Source organism: Podarcis raffonei, chromosome 10 (genome assembly GCF_027172205.1).
Source record: "Podarcis raffonei isolate rPodRaf1 chromosome 10, rPodRaf1.pri, whole genome shotgun sequence".
Classification (NCBI taxonomy): Eukaryota; Metazoa; Chordata; class Lepidosauria; order Squamata; family Lacertidae; genus Podarcis; species Podarcis raffonei.
In genome coordinates this window covers 76,723,475-76,748,796 of record NC_070611.1, presented here as the reverse complement: position 1 = coordinate 76,748,796, position 25,322 = coordinate 76,723,475, and the positions used below count along the sequence as shown (strand labels likewise).

General features: G+C 43.7%; 1 protein-coding gene and 1 pseudogene across 1 annotated transcript in view; both read left to right on the top strand.

Annotated features, from left to right (window-relative positions):
- LOC128421753 (zinc finger protein ZFP2-like) overlaps window positions 1-25,322 on the top strand; it is a 461,814-nt pseudogene that overhangs the window by 199,912 nt on the left and 236,580 nt on the right.
- The window catches only part of LOC128421770 (zinc finger protein 658B-like), a 42,995-nt gene continuing 25,826 nt past the window's right edge, over window positions 8,154-25,322 (top strand). Inside the window, exon 1 of the mRNA XM_053404954.1 lies at window positions 8,154-8,278. The gene's annotated coding sequence lies outside the window, so the exon portion shown is untranslated. The remainder of the gene's footprint in view (window positions 8,279-25,322) is intronic.

Below are 25,322 nucleotides of genomic sequence, written 5' to 3'. Positions count from 1 at the left end.
TTGAAACCCTTCAAACCATCCACAAACTCAGAGAGGAGAAGCAGTTTAAATGAAAAGATTGCAAAAGTGCTTTATTTACAATGGAGTGTTTAAGGAACATCCAGGGACTCTCACATGGAAGATCCCATTTTGGTGTCTGGAGTGTGGGACATCTTCCTCTCAGAGTCCACTCTTTTCTTCACAGAAATGAACTCGGCAGGAAATCAGTCTTGAACACATTTTGTGTATGTGAAGTTCTGGTATTTATGTGTAAAACTGTATAGTAATGAAATATTGAAGGCAATGTCAAACAATGTGATTATAATCTAAGATGTAAAGTACCTTTCAATAGAGAAGGGGTGAGGGTTTATCTGTCGAATTCAAGCCAGCAGAGCCAGCGAAGTCCAGAGGAAAATTGGCCACCCTCCAGGTGCCCGGCTTGAATCCTTGTTGACCTCCCTGGCTGCATTCTCCAGCAGGATCAAGGCGAGGTCTCTTCGGCGATCCTTTTCAACGTGAAAAGGACACACCACTCCTCCCCCTCCCATAACCGGGGGGGGGGGGGGAATGAGACAGACAGAAATATATTTACATGTCTTTATTCCTGTCTTTCAGCAGTACAGAGAAAACAAGTCTGTACCCTCTCATCACCAGCTGCAGAGAGAGAATAACTCCACCCATGTACTTCCAGTACAGGGTCATGTGCCACTCTGAGCTAACATCCGGTGCTCAGTACACTGTCTCTTGTTCCCACGGTACATTCCAATAACATCAGTTTCCTGTTTACGATTCCAGCCACCTGGAGCTCGCTTCTGCATTGCTCCTTTTTCGTGGATTGCTGGTGGTCAGTGAGGATTAAAGCTGGGCGATATATTGTTCCAAACTGGTTTCTAGACCACATCGTGATAACCTTTCAAAAACAACTGATATGGCAACACACCACAGATCACAGTGTGTGTTTCTGGGATGCCCATTTGCCTGGAAGCAGCCGGCAGAAAGCTTTGCTTTGTGAAGCCCCTGAATATGCCGAGTTGCTGACTTCCCTCCCAGAAGACAGGAAGCGAAAGACACACATCCATTGCCCTGTCTCCTTCCAGCCTCTTTCCTCCCTTGCTCCCTTCTGCCGGTTTGTGTGCTGACTTAGATATCCTGTGTGCTCTATTTTTTTATGGCTGAAACTGGATTTCCTCTCAGGAGCTAAGTTTTGTGCCTCACTGGGGACCCAGTGAGAACTGTATGCTTTGAAAGCTCAGTAAATTATTACCGAAGAAGTCCTGCTGCTTCTCTGTGTGTTTTTGACCTCAGTGTGGGACTTGCTCTACACGTGGCCCCTACTCTCCTCCTGCCCTGGAGTTGCTTTACTCAAGCATGCAAGACGGGTGCATCTGTGTGCACTCAAAAGCAAATAAAGTAGGACTCGCCTTTCTATGAGAGTACAGTGGTACCTTGCGTTACAGACGCTTCAGGTTACAGACTCTGCTAACCCAGAAATAGTACTTCGTGTTAAGAACTTTGCTTCAGGATGAGAACAGAAATCGTGCTCCGGCGGTGTGGCAGCAGCAGGAGGCCTCATTAGCTAAAGTGGTGCCTCGGGTGGGGTGCTGTCTTGCTTTGGACATGAGGGAGAGCAGAGATGATTCCTTGGTCCTGATGTGTGCTGAATAAACTGCTTGTAAATCTGCTCACATATGCCTCTCCAGCCACTTCTCTTGTGCCTTTACTCTGCTGAGTGTGCATGCCCAGCTTCTGAAGCTCAGGTTGCAGTTTCATGCTGATCCAAGGACTGGAGATCGCCCAGCACAGCTGGGGGGCTGCCATTTGCCCCCAATTCCTTGGCTGCATCCCAGCACTAAGCACTGGAGGAGAAAATGAGCCCTGCAGGATCAGGCCAGAGGGCTCCCTCCTATAGGGGAGACAGAGCAGAGGAGCCACCCATCACCCTGTCCTCCTCCTCCTCCACCACAGATTGGCCTCCTCCTCTTTTAAACCACCTTTATTGGTGGCCTCTGCCTCTTGTGGGAGGGAGTTCCACAGGTTTTATTCTGCCCTGCTAGAGGAAGCGCTTTCTCTTCTCTGCCTTCCTTCCTTCCTTCCTTCCTTCCTTCCTTGCACCAGTGAGGTTTTAGGGACCAGGGTATATTTCATGTCTGAATGTTTCCATCTGCGGACAACCTCGACTTCTTGCAGGAAAGGGAGGGATTGGGCTTTCGCTCTGGAGGACCCTGCCCCCCCCCCCGTCTTACTTTCCTCTCTAGGAATCTAGCTCGTTTCCATTTAACCCTTGGCAAGCCGAGCGCACCCAACTCACGCCTCTCCCTCTCCCGAGAGCAGGAGCATCGCGCTGCAATGGCATCCAGAGAAGACGGAGGATGAGAGGCTTATGGATTACTTCCGGCAACGGATACATTCAGTTTTGGACAGCAGCTGAACAGCTGGCCCCTGAACACGGGTCCTAAGAAATCCTCACTGGCTCTAGATCCGTTTCTGATCACCATTCAAAGTGTTGGTGCTGACCTTGAAAGCCCTCAGTGGTCTCAGCCCGACGAAAACATTTCCGCAAAAAGATCAAAACATGTAGCCGCAGGTGTTACAATAGGAGCCTTTCTGCAAATGGCCTTTGCAACTCAAATCACTGGGTGGTAACAAAGTATACACATTTGCCTCTTTGCAATGTAGCCCCGTTTCCTCAATGAATCCACCCATTTCTTGATGAAATGTAACTTCTGCCAGGAAAACCTGAGCTGAAATAGGAAGGAGAGCAAAACAGCAGCCCTGTCTGACCCCCGTCAGCCTCCAGACTCCCCCAGTCACGCGGCAGGAGATTCTTCCTGAGCCCCCCCCCTCCGTGAGATGGGTATGACATCATGGATGATCCAGTGATGATCCATATGACCCATTGATGATCCACATGATCCAAGCAGACTGGGCCAAAGAGCAGGTCTCTAGGCCTGAATGAAACGGGTCTGCGATGATGGATTCTGGAGTCAAGAAATCCGCCCTTTCCAGTGATCTCTCAGGCTGGCCAGGAAAAGGCAGGGAGCAGGAATCCTCAGGCATCCCGGTTGACAGACAGACTTGTCATGTTGCCAAAACATGGAGTCTGAGCTGATTTCCATGTACAACTCACTTTGTGGCGCAACCGGGGATGTTTTTGGGGTGCTCTCTCTGTGACGGGGGGGCGATTATTTGAGGGTGTACAAATTGCAACGCGCTTTAGTTCTGGGCTGCTTCACTCCTCGCATGGGGGGGGGGCTCTGCCCGCAAACAGATCAACAGCTGCCTTGCTTTCTTCCTGGCCTCATTGTGTCGCCTCTGAGGGAGACACAAGGGAAGAATTGTGTTGGGGGTGTGTGTGTGCAAAAGCCCAAGCCCTATTTTCCCCGTAACACAGCCAACCCGCTGCTCAATGTGCACAAATACCAAAAACATGGAATGGATCTAAGATCATGGCGTGGGTGGGGGGGAGGGAAGGATTTTGCAATGTAAACATTGTAGGGGGGGACCCCACTTTGCAGCTGGATTGCCTGGATCAGCCCCTCCCGCGCTCTCCTAGTAAGAGGGGAGGGGAAAAACAATTCTTTCCCTCGCTTCCCGTCACAACCTGCTTTCACGCCACCCCGAAACCCTCAAACACCCCCCCCGGTATGTTGCACCTTTTCCTTCTGCTCCTCCTCCCCGCAATCCGGCTTCTGTTTCTGGAATGAGGGGAGAGAGCCCCCCCTCTCAAACTGCTTGCTTCGTCCGCAAGTGGAGCTTCTACGCCGGATTGCTGCTCTGCTCCATAGCTCTAGGGGCGCGCGCTTTTGGAAAGGGAAGGAGGGGCGGCAGGACCCCCCCTCCGTGGATGTTGCAGGAAAGGAAAGGAGAATCGGGAGCGAGGACAAAGAGGTAAAGGGGTCGCGGGGGGAGGGGAGAGAAGGACCCAGAGACCCCCTCCAGCTCCCCCAAGCGCCTTCCGTGGGGCCTGGATCCCTGCGCGCGTGCTGCGAAGGGGGCTTTCCTTGGCCCCTTGGCTGCCTTGGCGGGGGGGGGGCATGCACCACCCATTCAGGGGATCCCAGCGAAGAGCCCTCGCCCCATTTCCCCCGCTTAGGCATCCCTGGGGCGCTGTGGGTTCCGCGCGGAGAGAGGTGGGCCATGAAAGGGTTAATGGGGTGAGGGACGTCTGGATAGAGAACCCCCGTCCCTCCCCTGCTCGTCTTGGGGGGCCCTTCTGGACGGAGAGATGGAGGCGCAGGGCGAGCGGTGAGCCGCGCCAAGGGGCGCGGGGCCTCTGGGTGCAGGGGAGACTCTGGGACAGAGGGAGGGAATCGAGGAAGTGGGGAGGGGGAACATCCCTGGGGCAGGGAAGGGCAGCAATCCGGGGGGGGGGGAGAGCTAGGTAGACCAGTCTTTGGGGACACGTCTCCATCTTGGCGCCGGTGGGGATTGTCTTGGCTTCTCCCTCCCACCCAATTATCGGCCACCCCTTCAAGGCAACCAGAGGGATCTCTGGAAAGTGGGGGGTCGTGTCCCCCACCCCTTCCTTCCTGCAAACTCCATCCTCTTCCCACCCCATAAGCCCCTGCCCTGTATAGATACAACGATTCTGCCCAGTCCAACCTTTGGTCCCCTGGAGAGGAGAGGAAATCCCGAGAGGAAGAGGCGAGGGGGGAGGCCTTCTCAGAAGCGGCTCTTTGTTTCCGCAATCCCACCCAGGAAGCAGCCAGAAACCTTTTCCTCTCTCAGGTTTCCATCTTTATTGTCTTTTCCACTGAGGAGGATAATGTACACCTGTCATCAGAAACGGGTGCAGAGTCCATGGAATGGCTCTCAGAATTGATACAGAAGTTGCACCTCAAAAGCATTTCTGTTCCTCTTATTCTTTGTAGGCAGTGTCAGAGTGACTGACAAGCTGAGATACAATCCATCATCATCTTGTGATAGCCATTGCATGAATCTTCACAGTCAAAGGTCCCATTTTCATGATAGACAGTGCCTGTGACTGGAGGCTCTACACACCGGGTGTGCCTGTGCAGGCCAAAGACTCCCAGTATTTGCACAGGTGAGGTGTGTGACCTTCCCAAATTTACAGACTGTATGTGAATGAGAGTTTGTGGGTGGGATTACAGTGTACGGCAACCCTGTGATTTTCTCCACCCGTAACATTTTGTGAGTTGATATTGCAGTACGAATTCCCAAATAATTACAAAAAATCACAAGATGATAAGAATGGCTGTACTATTTATATCCTGCCCATCTGGTTGGGTTTCCCCAGCCACTCTGGGCAGGTTACAGCACATATAAAAGACCGTAAAACATTAAACATTAAAATCCTCCTGATACAGGGCTGCCTTCAGCTGTCTTCTAAATGTCAGAATGTTGCCCATTTCCTTACCCTCTGCCTAATTCCATGTACCCTCGCTTCTCGCCGGGAAGGAACCAGCAGAAGACCCTCAGAAGAGGACCTCAGTGTCCAGACTAAACCATGGGGGTGGAGACGGTCCTTCAGGGCAGAGGCTGTTGAGGGCTTTAGGTTACAGATCTTGCTCCTCCATAATGACCTCAAGAGCAAGTTTGACGTAAAATTTTTGAGTAGTAAAAAACCCTCAGAGGCAGCAAAAATGTTATTCAGCAAATAAATTCATTACTGAATGCAAACAAGCATAACAGGATCCAAAACATAGCAAAGACCTAACTTAAATAAAAACCTAACTTGGCATACCAAAGCAGCACTCAAGTAAATAAAAAGAATTGTCCAGTAGCTCCTTAGAGACCAACTAAGATTGTCCTGGGTATAACCTTTGGTGTGCATGCAAACTTCTTCAGATACACTGAAAGAGAAGTCACCAGACCCTTATGTATAGTGGGAGGGTGGGGTGGGGGTTTTCTCAAAAGCGTAGTAGGAGATGGGTATGGTAAAGCTGTTGACGACTGTTAATGACTGCAATTAGTCCTACAGGAAAAAGCATGGGATAGTATGCATACTAACTAGCTTTAGTATGTGTAATGAGACAAGAATCCAATATCTCTATTAAGACCAGGTCTCTCCAGAGTTTTCAGTTTATTAATAAGTTGTAATTCAGCAACTTCTCTTTCAAGTCTATTTCTGAAATTCTTTTTTTATTAATTTTGACTGCGTCAGACCAATACGGCTAGCTGCCTGAATCTAGCACTCAAGTAAGACGCACACAAGCAGAGTATTGAAATAGCAGAATAGGAAGTGGGACCAGGCGCCTTTCAATACTGCAATTTATAAACAATTCAGTGTCAGAGTAACATTGGGATGGGATAACAAGCCTGGCTCACTCCAGTTTAAACCAAAATCAAGGAAGGTTCAGCATAGTCTCATAACAACTGATCCCACCACCTGCTCTCAGCAGAAAGGAAACTCCCTTATCAGCTAAAATGTTCCAGGTAGAGAAAACTCCAGCTTTGAATCACACAGAGTAGAACCTTCTTGAAGCAATAAACCAGGAATGATCTGTCTACATTAGATCAATACTATTCTATGCCTGAAAAATGCAACTATGTCACTTTAAAGGTCAGCACCAACAGTGTGAATTATGATTGGAAATGCCCTAGGAGCCAGGGAAGATCCTTTAGGACCAGTGATATGTGGTCTCGGCGGCTTCTCCGAGTTATTAGTCTAGCTGCCCCATTCTGGATTAGTTGCAGTTTCTGAGTCACCTTCAAAGGTAGCCCTACGTAGAGCACATTGCAGTAGTCCAAACTGGAGATAACCAGAGCATGCACCACTCTGGTGAGACAGTCCGAGGGCAGGGAGGGTCTCATCTGGTGTACCAGATGGAGCTGGCAGACAGAACTGACCTGTGCCTCCATGGACAGCTGTGAGTCCAAAATGACCCCCAGGCTGTGCACCTGGTCCTTTAGGGCAGGCATCCCCAACCTTCGGCCCTCCAGATGTTTTGGACTACAATTCCCATCATCCCTGATCACTGGTCCTGTTAGCAAGGGATCATGGGAGTTGTAGGCCAAAACATCTGGAGGGCTGCAGGTTGAGGGTGCCTGCTTTAGGGCCACAGTTACCCCATTCAGGACCAGGGAATCCTCCACATCTGACTGTCCTCCAGGGACAGTACTTCTGTCTTGTCAGGATTCAACCACAGCCGCCACCCATCCTCAAACCACCTCCAGGCACCAACACACGGCATTCACCACCTTCACTGGTTCCGATTTAAATGAGAAGAACCACATACTGGTGAACACCCAACCCAAAACCCCTGATGATCTCTCCCAGTGGCTTCATATAGATATTAAAAAGCATGGGGGAGAGGACAGAGCCCTGAGGCTCCCCATAAGTGAGCACCCAGGGGTCAGAACACTCATCCCCCAACACCACTTTCTGGACATGGCCCAGGAGGAAGGAGGGGAACCACTGCACAGCTGTGCCCCCAGCTCCCCTAAAGGGTCCAGAAGGATACAATGGTCAAAGGTCTTCAAAGCCGCTGAGAGATCCAGCAGAACCAGGAAACAGCTTTCCCCTCAGACTCTAGCCCATCAGAGATCATCAAGCAGCACAACCAGGACAGTTTCTGTTGCATGATGAGGCCTGAATCCCAACTGGAAGGATCATGGTGGCAGAAGCTTTCCTGGTCCTGCAGCCCACAAAAGCCCCAGCCACAATACATTTATAAGCTTTCAAGTGGCCACATGATACATGGTGGTCTTTTCTTCAAAAAACAAATATTTTGAATACTTTTACAGTGCTGTATGATGTAAGTGGCATTTCTGTTTCCCTTGTTCCACATTGGAGAGATATTGATACACAGGTCTGAGCTCATTTCTCCGCCTGAAACTGCTGTGTTAGCAGCAATGGAAGCCTGGGGAAAGTGTTGTGGGGTCCTGGGCTGCCTAGACAACAAGACCCCCTTCTCAGCAGAGCAGTACGTTAGGCACCAGCTCGGCTGCAGGAGTTGCTGGCAGGAGGTGTGCAGGGCACTATCCAAGCATCTTAGAGACTCCACTCAAGATTTGTGTAAGGTTTTCCTCCATAGCCTTTTCTTCTCCTGAAGATAAGTCATAAGGCAGCAAAGGATTAGGATCAGAGTTTTCCTTCTCGATGGGCTCCCTTCCCTTTCCGCTGCAGGATGTGCAGAATCTGTCTTCTTGACTGTGGGATTCACTGTCGTTCTCATCCTCTCCATCCACCAGCGTATTTCTTCACCTGCAACAGAATTCCCCAACCCACCAAGAATTTGAGACCCATCAGCTATCCTCACCTGGTTTTGCCAGCCGGTTGAAGCCATTCCTGGGATTGTGGCCCCTGTTGCATGCTGACAGCTTCTGGAAGCCACAGGTGAGAGCTGAGTGCAGGGTGGAGACCAATGGTGGATAGATTACCCGAGAAGGTGCATGACATTTCCCCCACCAAAGGTACCGCCTCTCCTCTAACACCCCAAGACATCCTCTAATTATGATATTTAAGACAGATCAGGAATAAATTCATGTCTCCATAAATAACACAACTTCAGGCCATTAATGAATCAATATTACCTATTCAAGGATGAAGTTTCCATTAAGTACACTTATCTATTTTCCTTGAATATCCAGCTTTGTCAGTGCCAGATTAGGATAGTCCTCTGTCAGAAGACAAGCACAGGATCAGGCAGCACATCATCATTATAAAGAACCATTGGGGTGGGTGTTTCCGCCTGGGATTCCCATGTGCCATCTGCTTTCCTTCTGCTTCTCCTGCTCTCTCCATGCAATGTGAGGCATGTAGACAGAGGTCCATCTCCAAGAACAGGAGCTTCCCTGAGCACCCATTCAGCTGATCCCAAGCACCAAGCCTTGTCACTAGTTCTCTGACTGACCCAGACCACAGTCCCTGGAAGAGATGAAGGCCTGGGTCTCCCAAAATAGTCCATATGGACCTCCTGAGGTCAGTGGGACTGTGCAGGTGATTCATGAAGATCTAGAGATGGAAATGGGGGCAACCACTTGATTTGAAAGGCAATCCCACAGGACAACAGTATTCCATGATCATGCTGTGTTCTTAAAGATGATTGAGGATTATGAAAGTTTGCTGATGCATTACTATCATTAGACATCATACCATTTTCATTTCCTAAAAATTGGGAACATGGGTAGGACATGGGAGAATGTAGGAGATGTTGAAATAAGAGAATGTGCTAATGGCGGTTGATGTGTCCTTTCCCCCCCTGTGTTCTCTTTCTTAAAACCCAAACAGGATTTGCTTTCTGTCCACTCTGAAAAAGGTGATGGAGAAGACAGAATTGCAGGGGACAGGGCACCGTTCGTTTCATTAGGAATAGCCATTAAAATGTGTGACATGTGGAATATGCTTCACTGAACGAGCACACATAGTTCACATCAACGAACACAAAAAAGAAAGAACCCAAAAAAACACAAAAAAGAAAGAAGGTATGTAATGCGGAAAGAGCTTCTCTTTCATTGCAAAACTTAAAACACACCAGCAGACTCACACAGAGAGAAAATGTTTTAAGTGCAGGGAGTGTGGGAAGAACTTCAGTCAGAGTGGAAACCTTAAATTGCACAAACGGACTCACACAGGGGAGAAACCGTTTCAGTATATGGAGTGTGAAAAGAGCTTTAGTGATAGTGGAAGCCTTAGGAACCATCAACTGACTCACACAGGGGAGAAACCATTTAAATGCATGGAGTGTGGAAAGAGCTTTAGTGAAAATGGAAGCCTTAGTGTAATGGGAAATGGTGTTGCTCATGCGTAAAACTCCAAACTGCTCCAAGCAGGTTATATAGCTCAAACTTTTCCTGGTTTGACAGCGCCTTGCAAACGCGACTGTCTTAATCACTGCCAGTATCCGTCAGTGGGCGTTTCCTGAACTTCTTCCAACATAAAAATTCCTTGACCCCCAATCTCCGCCTAGCTTCTCTGCGCGGAAGCCTTCTGCGCAGAGTAGGCGTGCCAAGCGGAGGTCCTGCGCTCTCCCCACTGATCTCACTGGAAGAGTCTCGGAGCCTTCCCTCCGAAGTACTCTCAGCCTCCCCTTTCTTCCTGGTGTCACCTTGGTTTCCTTCCCCAGCGGAAGCTCTCCCTCTCTCCTTGCTGGTTCCCTCCCCTGCATCCTCAGAGCGACTTCCCTCTCCGTTGATCTCTGATGTCAGTTCCCTGACAGCTTCTAAACAAAGTAATCCATAAAGATCAAGCTGGCTTTTTACCGGGGAGACAGCTGAAAGATAATGTGAGAATGGTATTAGATATTATCGAATGTTTAGAAAACAGAATTGATAAACAAGCAGTGTTGATTTTTATCGACGCGGAGAAAGCATTTGATGTCTCCTGGCAATTTATGAAAAAGAATTTAAAAATAATGGGAATAGGAGAGGAATTTATGAAGGGTGTAGAAGCAATATATCACAATCAAACAGCCAAACTCATTATAAATAATAATGTTTCGGAGATTTTTGATATCTCAAAAGGGACGAGACAGGGGTGTCCTCTATTCCCCCTGTTGTTTATAACTGTACTAGAGGTACTCAACAAGACCATGAGAGAAACTCCAGAAATTAAAGGGATTAAGGTTGGACATAAAGAATTTAAAATAAAAGCGTTTGCGGATGTTATAGTATTAACTTTGGAAGATCCAAAGAAAAGCTTAAAAGAGGCACTACAAAAAATAGAAGAATTTGGCAAAGTAGCGGGGTTTAAACTTAATAAGAACAAGACTAAAATGTTAGTGAAAAACATAAGCAAAGAAGAAACAGAAGAACTGCAACAAGAGACAGGAATCACAGCGGCTAACAAAGTCAAATATCTGGGAATATGGTTGACAGCAAAAAACATAAATCTATAAAAGATAACTATGACACCACATGGAGAGAAATTAAGAAAGACTTGGATATCTGGAATAGACTGAGACTCTCTTTTTTTAGGGAGAATATCAGTGATTAAAATGAACGTCTTACCTAGAATGCTATTCTTATTCCAAACAGTACCAGTGATCAAAGGGTTGAAACAATGTAAAGAATGGCAGAAAATATTGGCAAGATTTGTCTGGCAGGGAAAGAGACCAAGAATAAAAAAGAAGATCTTAGTGGACAAAAAAGAAAGAGGTGCCTTTTCCTTGCCAGACATGATTCTTTATTATGAAGCAGCTTGCTTAATATGGATAAGAGATTGGATAAAACTAGAGAATACGGACCTTCTAGATTTAGAAGGATTTGACAACAGGTAAGGGTGGCACTCGTACCTGTGGTATGGTAAAGCAAAAGTCCACAGGGGTTTCTTAAATCTTATAATTAGAGGACCCATATATGATGTTTGGGTAAGAAATAAAAATTTGTTAGAAAAGAAAACCCCCTGGCGGATCTCACCAACTGACATATTAATTACAAAAAAAACTAATAAGGAAGGAAAGAGAGCTACTTATGAAGAGTTTGTAATGAAAACGGAGCAGGGGATTAAGTTAAAGACGTATGAAGAAATAAAGAACCTATTGACAGGGTGGTTACAACACCACCAAGTTAATGAGATACTAAAAAAGGATAAAAAAAGGTTGGGATTTGAGGAAAAGAAATCAAAATTTCAAATCGATATTATAGAAGGTAGCAACAAACTTTTGTCCAAAATGTATGACTTATTACTGGACTGGTTTACTAAAGATGAGGAGGTAAAAGTGTTGGGATACTGCCAGGGAGATAAAGTCCATCTTGGCCCCCAAGCTCGGTGCCGGACGATCAATCGACCTCCCGTAGTCAGGCAATATCAGCAATTCAGCGACACTAAGCCTCAGGCTTAGTGCACACTATATCAGCAGAATTCACACAGCAGGAAGTTGCACAAGCAGAGAGCAGAACATGCATATTTACAGTTTATTAGGCATTGGTCAGAACAAAGAAATCATGACCGTCTCCTCCGACTGCTCAGGCAAGACAGCCAAAAACGAAACGAACTTACAACATAAACATCCTGTGAGACAGGAACTTACGCAGGGTGTTATACAAACATCCTGCTCCCTTTTAAGGTGGAACGGAAATATCCTAACATCCTCCCCCTTTCCGTGTAACCTGTAGTACCTGTGGTTCAACCCAATTGCAACCTTTGTGCGTAAACCTTCAGTTGTTCTCTGTTAACAACCTTAGACAACAGATCAGCAGGAATTTCATTTCCTGGCATGTAGGACACTTGAATGAGTCCTTTCTGAATACACTCTCTTGCACGATGTAGCTTAATCTGCAAGTACTTGGTCCTTTGCTTGCAACTCTCCGAGTTCAGCAAAGCCAAACAAGATCTATTGTCTTGATACACTTGTATAGGACATTTCACAGAAACCCCAATGTCCTTAAACAGTTGCATCAACCATTCACAATCCATGAGTGAAAATGACAGAGCATTGAGTTCTGCTTCACAGGAACTTAGGCTAACTGTCGTCTGCTTTTTGCACAACCAGTCAAACAGGCAGTGGTTGTACATGTAGCATACTCCAGAAGTGCTTGTACCATCCGTGGTGTCACTTCCAAAACTTGCATCTGCAAAGATTTCAAGACCTCCAGTCTTCTGACTGGTGAACCTCAGCCTGTAGTGCATAGTCCCTTTCAAATACCGGGCTATGCGCTTCAGAGCTTTCCAATCCTGAACAGTAGGATTGTTAGCATGTCTGCTAAGCAGGTTAGTGCTTACAGCAATGTCAGGTCTTGAACATCTAGCAATGAAATTCAACTTGCCTAGAATGCATCTGTACAGCGTTGTGTCAGAAAACGCTTCAGCAGTACTGTCTACCTGGTAACCTGTCACCATCGGTGTGTCTGCTGGGTTTGCATCAACCAAATTCAACCTGGTTAATACATCAGCAATTTTCTGTGTTTGGTGTACCAGAAAATTACCTGCTTGGTCTCTCTCCACCTGCAGAGAAAGATAGTTGGATACCTCACCAAGATCCTTCATGTCAAAGTGCTCCTTTAGCTGAGCTAGGGTGCTTTGGTAAAAAGCCTGATTCTTCCAAAACATCAGAAGATCATCAACAAAACATAAACAATACAGTTTGTTTTGCCCCTCCTCCTTGACAAACACACATGGATCAGCTTTGCCCTGGTGAAAACCTAGAGAAAGCAACGTTTCAGTGAGTTTTGTGTTCCAACACCTGGCACTCTGCTTGAGACCATACAAGGATTTCCGCAGTTTACAGACCATTCCCTTCTGTATCTGCATCCCGTCAGGTGGAAGCATGTACAGCTCCTCCCCCAAAATCCCGTACAAAAAAGCTGTATTTATGTCATGATGGGAAACACACAGTTTCTCCTCCGCAGCGATCTTGAGCATCAGCCGAATGCTCTCATATTTCACCGTGGGTGAGTAGGTCTCGTGGTAATCCTGCCCTGGTACCTGTGAAAAACCTCTGGCAACCAATCTGGCTTTGTGTCTGACAACCTTGCCATTCTGGTCTGTCTTGGCCTTGAAGACCCATTTGCTGCCAACCAGTCTCATCCCTGGGACTACCGGTACCAATTCCCAAGTTTGGTTCCTGTTCAAGGAATCAACTTCAGCCTTCATGGCATTAAGCCAAGGCTCAGCATCTTTAGAGGTTAACTCCTGGACCTCTTTGAAGCTTGAAGGTTCCCACACCTTCTCTGAGCTACTAAGAACAGCAGTTGCCACCTTAGCAAACTCATCAGCAAATCTCTTTGGAGGTTTGCCTTTGGTCGCCCTTTCAGACCTGCGAACCAGACGCAAGTCTTCTGGACTCATCTCCTCTTTCTTAGGAGAAAAGTGACCAATGGTGAACAGTGGTTCTTCCAGTTCATTGTCAGACTCATCAGATGGTCTGACTGAGGCCTTTGCGCTCTTGTAGTCTGCTGTGTCATCACTGTCACTGACAGCTGCAGCAGCGCCGCCCACTGAACTGGAATCCGAACTCTGATCATCATCATCATCATCATCATCATCAGTTTCCTCAGCTTTCTCAGCATGATCTGCTTTCTTCACATCACCTTCATCCTCCTCTGGGTAACTCTGGAAAATTCCCACATTTTCCCCCCACTTAGGATTGTACTCAACACTCCTTGTGAACTTAATGGATTTAGAGTTAGTCATCCATACCCTGTATGCACCTTTTTCGTACCCCATGAACAAACCATGTGCCCCACGCTTCCCAAGCTTGTTGCTTTGTGGGGTGTGTACCCACATGTCAGAACCAAAGATTCTCAAGTGCTTGACATTAGGTTTCCTCCCATACATCTTCTCATAGGGAGTACAACCAATAGGTGATGACAGTCTCCTGTTAAAAGAATAAACAAAATTCGCCAGAGCCTCCCCCCAAAACTTCTCAGGGAGGTTGGCATCATGCAACAAGGTTTTTATCCCTTGCAGCAACGTTTGATTTGCTCTCTCCGCAAGCCCATTCATCCATGGCGATCTAGGCGTTGACAAGTCATGCTGGATTCCCTTCTCAGTCAGGAAAGCTTCAAACTGCTGAGAAGTGAATTCCCCGCCTCGATCAGTAAACAGACACCCAATACGTTTACCGTGAGCATTCTCCAACCAAGCACAGAATGCCTTGAACTTAGGAAATGCTTGCGATTTCTGCTCGAGCATAAACACATGAATGTACCTGGAAAAAGAATCAATTAGAACCATGAAGTACCTTGCTCCTCCCAAAGAGGGCACTAGAGGGCCAACCAGGTCTGCGTGAACTAGCTGGTAGGGTTTGGAAGCCTGCCTGCTAGACTCCTTGCCTTTTGGAGCAACCTTCACCTTGTTCTCTGCACAAGATACACATTTCATGTGAAATTTGCAAGGTTTGATGTCCAAACCTTCAACCAACCCAGGCATCTTGGCTAGCGCTTGCCAAGAGAGGTGACAAAACCCTCGATGTGCATCATGAATGCAACCTGCATGAAGAACCTTGTTAGTCTGTGCAACACAACAAGTATCAGCATTAGACATAGCAACACCATTGTCATCATAAGTTAGACAGAACAAACCATCCATCAACTTTGCATGCCACATGTCCTCTTTGCCTTTTCTGATGACACAGATAGTCTTCTTGAAGGATACCTCAAAACCACGCCCAGTCAGCTGTGGTACACTTATCAAATTGTCCACAGCTCCTGGAACAAAAAGAACATTACTAATCGTAGTATGCAAACTTTCAAGCTTCACAGTCCCAACTCCTGTAGCTTGCAAAGTCCTTCCATCAGCCAGCTGGACCTCTCCATCTTGAGGTGTGAAGGAGATGAACAGATGGCGGTCTTTGGTGAGATGACGCGTGGCCGCAGAGTCAACAATAAACCTGGCCTTCCCCTTCGAAGCAGATTTGCTGGCAAACAAAACCTTGTTTTCCACCAGCGTGGGCTTTTGCAGCTTGCCTTTAGCCTTTGGTGAAGCTGTGCCAGCAAACATAGCCGTGTTTTCCACTGGCGAGGGCTTTTGCAACTTGCCCCCCTGCTCCTGACCATCAGACGTGCCTTTAGCCTTTGGTGGAGCTGTGCCAGCAAACATAGCCTTGTTTTCCACTGGCGTGGGCTGTTGCAACTTGCCCCCCCGCTCCTGGCCACCTGCAAGCATCTTGCTCTGTTTACGTCTGGTCTTCCGGCCTCTGCAAAGGCTCTGACCTTGGTTCTCACGGGAAACAGAGCTCTCAGCTGCCGACTCCTTGGCTCCCCCTGGAGGCTGGAATGCTGCCTGGGATGACATCACAGTCAGCTCCCCCTGCAGCTTGCAACCGGTGCCCTCGGCATCTCTGCATTCACTCGCATTCTGGGAAACAGCCATGACCTCCGATGCATTCAAACACTGGGCTGGGATTATTGGCTGGTGGGCCTTTTTCAAAGCATCCCACATGTCACGTGCCGTGAGATTTCCAGCAAGCGTCTTTATTTCCTCCAGAGAGACGGATAAGACAATGATATCCACGGCCTTCGAATCCTGGGCCTGCCATTTCTCTGTCCGAGGAACTGGAGTGGCCTCAAATACAGTATGCCAGACTCCAAACTGACGCAGCAAACTCTCACACCATTTAGCCCAGGTCTCATAATTGTCCCGATTTAATTTTGGGCACTCAGCAGCTTCAGAGGCTTGGAAAAACTCCATTCCACCTCTTAACGCCAGCCGTGAGTCTTCTTAGACTTCCTATCTCGGCAGCTCATTAATCACGATGCCTCTGGCTCGGCTCCCAGGCCAATTAATTGTGCCGGACATCAAAGAGGCTGCCGCGGCAACAGAAAAGCCTCTGCTTTCGCTTTTCCCACACATACCTCAGCAGTCTGTCGCTGTCACACTCTCCTGCAAGTGCCGTGAATCTGGGCCCATAACCTGTTGTTGGGATACTGCCAGGGAGATAAAGTCCATCTTGGCCCCCAAGCTCGGTGCCGGACGATCAATCGACCTCCCGTAGTCAGGCAATATCAGCAATTCAGCGACACTAAGCCTCAGGCTTAGTGCACACTATATCAGCAGAATTCACACAGCAGGAAGTTGCACAAGCAGAGAGCAGAACATGCATATTTACAGTTTATTAGGCATTGGTCAGAACAAAGAAATCATGACCGTCTTCTCCGACTGCTCAGGCAAGACAGCCAAAAACGAAACGAACTTACAACATAAACATCCTGTGAGACAGGAACTTACGCAGGGTGTTATACAAACATCCTGCTCCCTTTTAAGGTGGAACGGAAATATCCTAACAAAAAGAAGCCATGATTAAGTGGGCCATGGATTTTGGATATAATATAGAATATAGCATGGCGTGAATTATGGAATGTCAATATGAAGTTTACGGCGTGTATGGCCTTACAGGAAAATATGTGGGAAATGATATATAGGTGGTACCTCACACCGGTAAAATTGGCAAAGATGTATAGAATAAAAAATAGGAAGTGTTGGAAGTGTGGTGAGGCAGAAGGAGACTTATATCATATGTGGTGGGTTTGTGGGAAAGTGAAGGGTTTTTGGGAATCAATATATAGTGAGCTTAAAAAAATCTTGTAAGTACGTGGACTTCCTGTTGAGCGCGAACCTGTCCCAAGTGGGAATCTTCCCGGCTGGGAGATTCCGTGCTTTTTGAGGAAAAAAGGGGTGCCACAGGGCGCAGTAGCCCCCCAAAATACCCTCAGTGGAGAACATTGAGGGTCTGGTTCCCGGCAAGCCAATTTGCAAATCGCCTGGCCGTCAGGTAGCCCTGTAAGGGTGAAGAGTACGGCGGAGAGAGAAGCAGGCAGTGGGAAGCCATTAACTATCCTCTAAAAAGCGTAGCCCTGAACTTGCAAGGGAAGCGACCGACACTCAAGCTTAAGAAATTCGGACCTAATTGGGATAGAATTCGGAAGTTCAAGGCTAAAGGAAGGTTTCGGAGCAAAAAGAATTAAATGTGGAGTTCAGCTGTATCTGCAATTGAAAACAGACGTAGAACTGTCAGCAGAGCGGGAGCAAGCTGTGTGAGTAATGGCTAGCGGTTGTTGCCGCTTTCTCCTCTAAAACGTCTAAGCTAAGAAAATAGCTAAGAACTAGCAATAAGATAAAAAAGAAACAGAAGAGGAAGCAGAGGGACGTTTGACTGTTATTTCTGGCAAATCTTCGGTGTGTTGGTGGGGGAAAGAAAGAGACAAGATTAGAAGGAATTCTTAGTTTCACTTTTAATAAAGAACTGCGCAACTGGATGTAAGGATTTCTGTCGCCACTGTTACATTGCTATACTCTGGAAAAATACCAGCAACGTTTTTGGAGAAGTGAATATTTTAACGGATAAAAGGGGAAGTTTTATGCTCTGTAATAGATTATAATAATCTGACTTTTGAAATTGAACAATGCCACAGGTTTTAAGGGTTGATGGTGAGCGTCAAAATTAACTTCTAAAAAAACACTCCCCCCACTCCCCCTTTCCCCCCCTTCCTTCCCTTGTCGTTGGAGTATAACACCATTGCAGAAGCTTCGTAGAGTGGTTTTAACGAATGGATAAGGCTGGTAACTGATTGAGATCGTTCCTCAGAAGAATCCTGCTCTGGATATAATTTTTTGTTTTTGTTTCCCTTTTTCTTTTTTTGTGGGACTTATTTTATGGTTTTCTGCTACTTCTTCTTTACTTCCTTCCTTGGACTAATCTGGGATTGGAGAGTTTGAAGACTACATTGGATTATAATTGGAGTATAATTAAAATCTAAAATAACTGGCAATAACAAAACTGAGAAAATATATTATTTTTAACTTTTTTATGGTTTGGTCCTTTTCTTCCCCTGTTGCATTTTATTTTCGAAATGACGGATTGGAATTAGCCTAAGTGGTGGCAAGAAGATTTTCGTCTTTCTATCATCTCTTCATTAGTGAAAAGTTTTGAAACCTTGGCAAAAATTTGAAATTTGAGGACTGTGAATTAGTGAATTCTCCTAACAAAAAGGCTAAAAGTAGTATCACGATTATATTCTCTCTTTTGGGATTTTTTAAGATAATAAGAGTATCTCCATTGGGTTATATTTTATTTTTATTCTGGCCATTTATTTTGTGATGTAGGAAATACCTGGGTTGATATATTGATCAGAGGAGTTCGGTGTTAGTTTTTATATGTTATTGGGTTTTGCTAAATATTGTATTGGGCCTTATATACTGGTTGTGCTAATTTTGGTGCATTAATTAACTTTGGTAGGAGTGTGAAGAGACTAAAAGATATGTCGCACCAGCAGAAAAAAACAAGTGAAGGGGGGGCACCGGCAGATAGGAGAAGCTCAAAACAAGAGTCAGATTTTAAGGGAGAAATATTGAAAATGTTTGGAGAAATTAAAAATGATATAAAGCAGAGTGAAAAAAAATTAGAGGCCAAATTAGAACAAAAATTAGAAAAAAATTGATGAAACAGTAAATGAATTAAAGGGACAATTGAAAGATGTGACTAAGAGAACACAAACGTTGGAGGAGGGGATGAAGAGGACAAAACAGGAAATGAGGGAAGTGAGGAGAGAAGAGGAGAAAATAAAGGTAGAAATGTCGGAGATTAATAAAACACAAGAAGAAGTCTTGGATGCGATTGCTATGAATGAATTGAGGCAGCGGGAGACTAATTTGAGGTTGAGAGCCGTACTAGAGATGCAGGGTGAAAATATTAATTGCAGAAATAGCACAATGGTTAGAACTTCAACCAGAGGAGGTAGCTATGACAGTGCAAAATGCATTTAGAATGAAGGCAAGAACAACTAAGACAAGGAAATCTCCGGGATACTGTCTAATTATATTCAAGGACAGAGAAATGAGAAATATGATCTTGCAGAAGAACAGAGAGAAAAGATTGAATATCGATGGGAATTATATAATTATTTTTAAAGATATACCGATCAGACTGTTGAAACTGAGAGATCCATATAAACCATTGGTGCAAATTTTAAAGAAGAACAAAATAGAATTCAAGTGGGAATTTCCAGAGGGGATCTCTTTTTTCTATAAAAGTAAGAAACACAAACACACAAGCCCAGAGGAAGCAAGCAAGTTTCTGAGAAGATACAAGGAATTAAGACCAGAAGAGGAAGAAATAAGAGGTGCAGCAGCAGGAGCAGGAGCTACGGGGGAAAGTGGATTGGGAGAGGGGGAAGAAGAAGATGGAAGAAACACAGAAGAAGAAGAAGTACAAGAAGAAAGATTATAAAATTTTAAATAAAATTTAATTAATTAGGATACCAAGATGGCATTAAAATTATGGAACTGGAATATTAATGGGATGAACGATAGGAAAAAACGGAATAAAATTGAACAATATTTAAAAAAGGAAAATTTGGATATAATATGTTTACAAGAGACACATGTGGCGAGAAGACATAGAAGAGTTTTGATCAACAAAAGACTAGGAAATGAATTTATATCGTCAGACAAAAACAAAAAGAGAGGGGTGGTATTGTATATAAGAAATAAAATTGAAGCTCAGCAAATTTTCAAAGATGAAGAAGGAAGAATAATTGCAATCCAGATCAAGTGGCAAGGTGAAAAAATAATAACAGTCGGGATCTATGCACCAAATGGAAACAAGACTGATTTTTATAAAGATTTGGAAGAGAAACTGACGACAATAATCTTTACTCCTTGAAACATAATCTGTACTACAATCATTCTCCCTTGTTCATCTTTATACAGTAATTTTGGATCAAGTTTTTCCTTTATATATAGAACCACTCCTCGTTTCTTAACTCTATCCGAAGCCACAAAATCCAATCCTAATCTCTTATTGCTTAAAATTCTCTTATGCTTTCTTATTACGTGAGTCTCTTGTAGGCAGATTAAGTCGAGGTTCTTTTTTAGTAAAATATGCGCAATCTGGTTCCTTTTATTTTTATTGTTGAGTCCGTTCACGTTCCAGGTCAGAACTTTTAGAGCCATCACTTGTATGCAAATAATAAGATAACAAGTCTAGATTAAATCTACTGTTTTTTATCGTCTATCTCTTCTCCTTCCCTCTCTTGTCCTGAATTTGTCTCCCTCTCTCCTTCTCCACTCTCTCCGCCTCTGTCCCCACTCCCCGATCGTTCACCCTCCTCCTCCCCCCCCCACCATCTTTCCGAATTATTTCTCATATCTTCTTGCAAATTTTTCTAATTCTGAAGGGTTGGACAGTTTGAATCTTTTTTCCTTAAAATAGAATGAAATTCCTTCCGGAATCTGTATAGGATCCCATTTTTCTTCAGTTGGTTAGTTAATTTTTTGTAGGCATCCCTCCTTCGAAGAAATCTCGAAGGAATCTCTTTGTATATGATAATTGGATTTCCTCCAATATATAACCTTTTGTTATAATTCTGTTTCAGTATTTCGTTTCTCATATCCATCGAATTGAACATAACTAATACATCTCCTGGCAATCTTTCCCCCCTGGCTTTAGCTGATTTTGTTTTTATCTGAAAATTATTTGCCAACGAGTAGCTTATCTCTTCTTCCTTTCTATCTAACCAGCTTGCCAGCTCTTTCACCATTTTAGATCTTATGTTCTCATTTGTCTCCTCTGGGAACCCTCTAAATTTCAGGTTTGCTTGATTCTGTCTCATCTGGGTCATTGCCATACTATCCAACAATTCTTCCTGTACTTTACCTATCTCCTTAACTTCTACTTTAATCCTGTCCAAATCCCTCTTATTATCCTTCGTGTCTTTTTGCACCCTTTTCATTGAGTCCTCAAACACCTTGGCTCTTACCGATAGATCTTTAACTTTTCCTGTTAATTCTCCCACCACCCCCTCCAATCTATACGCACCTAATGACAGAAAAGCAGTCTTTTTCTCTGAATTAGGTATTAAGTTAACAGAGTGGATGGATAAAAAAAATGATAGTGATGGGTGACTTTAATGGGGTGGTGTCACCAAATCTGGATAGATCAACAAGAAAACAAGAGATTAAGGAAGGCAAGTTACCACGGACATTTTTTGATTTGGTTGATAATATGGGACTAATTGACGCGTGGAGATTCAAAAACCCTACTGTAAAACAATATACTTTTTTCTCAAATCCTAACCAGAGTTGGGGGAGAATAGATGGTATTTGGATCACTAAGGAATTGATACAGAACTTAATCAAATCTGAAATTCTCCCACAGACTATATCTGATCATAACCCAGTATATTTAGAGTTAAAGGGTAAAGAGGCTAGAGTACTTAGATGGAGAATGAACGAATCTCTATTTAATGATCAAAAGATAGTGATTAAGGCAAAAGAAACAATTGAAGAGTACTTCAAGTGGAATTTAAATAACGGGAAGCTTTAGAAACGGTTTGGGACGCAGGGAAAGCTGTCATGAGGGGCTTTCTAATTCAGAAAAACAGCCATCAAAGAAAAGAAAAAGAGAAAAAGAAGGAGGAGATTTTAGTACAGTTAATGGAGAATGAAAGACAATTAACTACTAAGCCAGGTGATGAGACTATAAAACAAAATATAAAGTTATTACAAGCCCAATTTTCTATGATAGTAAACCAGGAGATTGAGTGGAAAGTTAAAATGTTGAAACAGAAGAGTTTTGAATCTGCTAATAAAATAGGGAAATATTTGGCCTGGCAACTAAGAGAAAGGAAAAAACAAAATATGATCTGTAGGATAAGGGATGGAGATAAGATAGTGGAAGACCCAAATGAAATAAAAAGGTTGTTTCAGAAATACTATAAGGATTTATATAAAAGAGGTAAGGAGACAGGCTATGATATAGAACGCTATCTGAAAGAACATCATTTACAACAGATATCAACCGAAGAAAAAGAATTATTAAATCAGCTGATTACAGAGGAGGAGGTAAGGAAGGCAATATCAAAGATGAAAATCGGTAAAGCGCCGGGGCCAGATGGTCTGTCAGCCAAATATTATAAAGTATTAAGTGATCAAATAAGCCCAACCCTATGTGAAGTGATGAACAATACTTTAAAAGAAGGGAAGACCCCGAATACCTGGAAGGAAGCCTATATTACATTAATTCCTAAAAAAGATGTGGATGCCTTAGAGGTGAAAAACTATAGGCCGATTTCATTATTAAATAACGACTATAAACTGTTTGCGGATGTAATGGCAGAAAGATTTAAAAAAGTATTAAATAACAGAATCCATAAAGATCAAACGGGCTTCCTTCCAGGGAGACAATTGAAGGACAACGTAAGAAATGTGATAGATATCATTGAATATTTGGAAACCAGAATAGACAAACAAGCCGCTTTGATTTTCATTGATGCCAAAAAGGCCTTTGATAACGTTTCTTGGTGCTTCCTGACAGAAAATCTAAAAACGATGGGGCTGGGTGAAAGATTTAGAAAAGGTATAGAAGCTATCTATAATGAACAAAAAGCTAAGCTAATAATAAATAACTCGACATCAGAATTTTTTGACATATCTAAAGGGACTAGACAAGGCTGCCCCCTGTCTCCTCTGTTATTTATAACAGTACTTGAAGTACTTACTAAGAGACTGAGAGAGGCAGCGGAAGTGAAAGGGATTAAGGTAGGGACTAAAGAACATAAGATAAAAGCTTTCGCGGATGATGTTGTATTAACTCTAGAAGATCCAAAAAATAGTATGAAAGAAGCCTTGCAAAAATTTGAAGAGTTTGGAGCGGTGTCAGGCCTCAAGATTAATAAAAATAAGACTAAAATGTTGACTAAAAATCTAACTAAGGAAGATATTGTAGAACTAGAACAAAAGATGGGAATTATGACAGCAAAGAAAGTGAAATATCTTGGAGTGTGGATATCAGCGAAAAATATTAACCTATATGAGGATAACTGTAGTCACTTGGAAGAATATTAAGAAAGATCTTGAAATCTGGGAGAGACTGAGGTTATCTTTTCTGGGGAGGATAGCAGTTATCAAAATGAACGTTCTCCCCAGAATGTTATTTTTGTTCCAAACCATTCCGGTACTAAAAGGTCTAAAGCAGTGTAAAGAGTGGCAAAGAGCCTTAGCGAGATACATCTGGCAAGGCAAAAGACCACGAATAAAAATGAAAATATTGGTGGACAAAAAAGAAAGAGGGGGATTCTCTCTACCGGATCTAAGTTTATATTATGAAGCGGCGTGTTTATTGTGGCTGAAGGATTGGATAAGATTGGAAAATAGGGACATCTTGGACTTGGAAGGTTTCAATAACAGGTACGGGAGGCACTCGTACCTGTGGTACGAAAAGGTGAAAGTTCATAGAGGCTTTCTAAATCATATTTTTAGGGGACCACTATTCCAAGTATGGGAAAGAAATAAAAATATATTGGAAAGGAAGACACCTTGGTGGATTTCACCAATAGAGGTGTTAACTATAAAAAAAATAAACATGGAAGGGAAGAATGCCACCTATGAAGAACTAACTTGGAAGACAGATCAAGGGATTAAACTTAGACCATATGAAGAGATCAAAAATTTATTTACAGGGTGGTTGCAATACCACCAAGTAAATGATCTGCTAAAAGAAGACAAAAAGAAAGTAGGATTTGAAGATAAAAAATCTAAATTTAATGTAGAAGTTATAGAAGGTAAGAACAAAACACTGTCAAGGATGTATGATATTTTGCTGGAGTGGTATACAAAAGATGAGGAGGTGAAGGAGGCTATGACTAAGTGGGCGATAGATATTGGATGTAACATCGACTTTGAGAGGTGGTTGGAACTATGGAACAAGAATATGAGATTTACGGCATGCACGGCACTAAAGGAAAACCTGTGGAAATGATCTACAGGTGGTATCACACACCAGTGAAATTAGCGAAGATTTATAAGTTGAAGGATAAAAGATGCTGGAAATGTAGAGAGGTAGAAGGTGACCTCTACCATATGTGGTGGTCGTGTTGCAAAGTGAGAGGCTTTTGGGAATTGGTTTATAATGAACTTAAAAAAATCTTGAAATATACATTTCCCAAAAAGCCAGAAGCTTTTTTGTTAGGAATGGTCGGTAAAGAAATTAAAAAAGAAGACAAGATCTTGTTTCTATATGCTACGACAGCTGCAAGAATTATGTTAGCACAAAATTGGAAATTAGAAGTAATACCCAACATAAGTGATTGGCAGGTTAAAATGATAAATTATGCTGAGCTTGATAGAATATCAGGAAGATTAAGGGACCAAGACGAACAGAAATTTCATGATAATTGGAAGAAATATTTAATGTATATGGAATCTAAATCTCAGGTGACACTGGCGGGGTTGAAATAACTCTAATAGTGGGAAAGGCCTATGTAAAAGAGTTAAAAAGTATGCGACTATATAATTTATTCGATACTTACCAAAGGAGTGGAGGGAAGTCCAAGGCTCAGTTGAGACTAACTCAGTTATGTATTTTATTTATGATTTGTGAAGTGGATATAATTTGTATAAGGTATGTGGTGGATTTTTTGTTCATGTTTTTCCTGGATATATGTGCAAATATGAAAAAAATTTATAAAAAGAGAAACTGTTTGATTATATGGACCAAAAGATTATAATAATGGGAGATATGAATGGAGCAGTGTCAATGGAAATGGATAGACTGAGAGCATCAGGAATGAGTAAAGAGGGAAAACTACCCAATACTTTTTTCTCGATGATTAAGAATTGTAACTTAATAGACATTTGGAGACTGAGACATCCACTTGACAAACAGTTTACGTTTTATGCAGAATCGAATCAGTCAGTGTCGCGAATCTATCAAATATGGGTATCTAATGAATTAACTCCAAGAATCATGCAAGTTGAAATTCAACCAAGAGTGATCTCAGATCATAATCCAATCAAATGTGAAATTAGAGGTTATGAAGAAATACTCCATCATTCATATGGAGAATTAATGACTACCTTCTAGATGATCAAAATTTTTTAGAGGGGGCACAAAAGAAGCTGGCGGAGTATTTTATGAACAATTGTAATAAGGGTACAAAAATGAATGTAGTGTGGGATGCCAGCAAGGCGGTGATGAGAGGATTTTTTATCCAACAGAATTCAA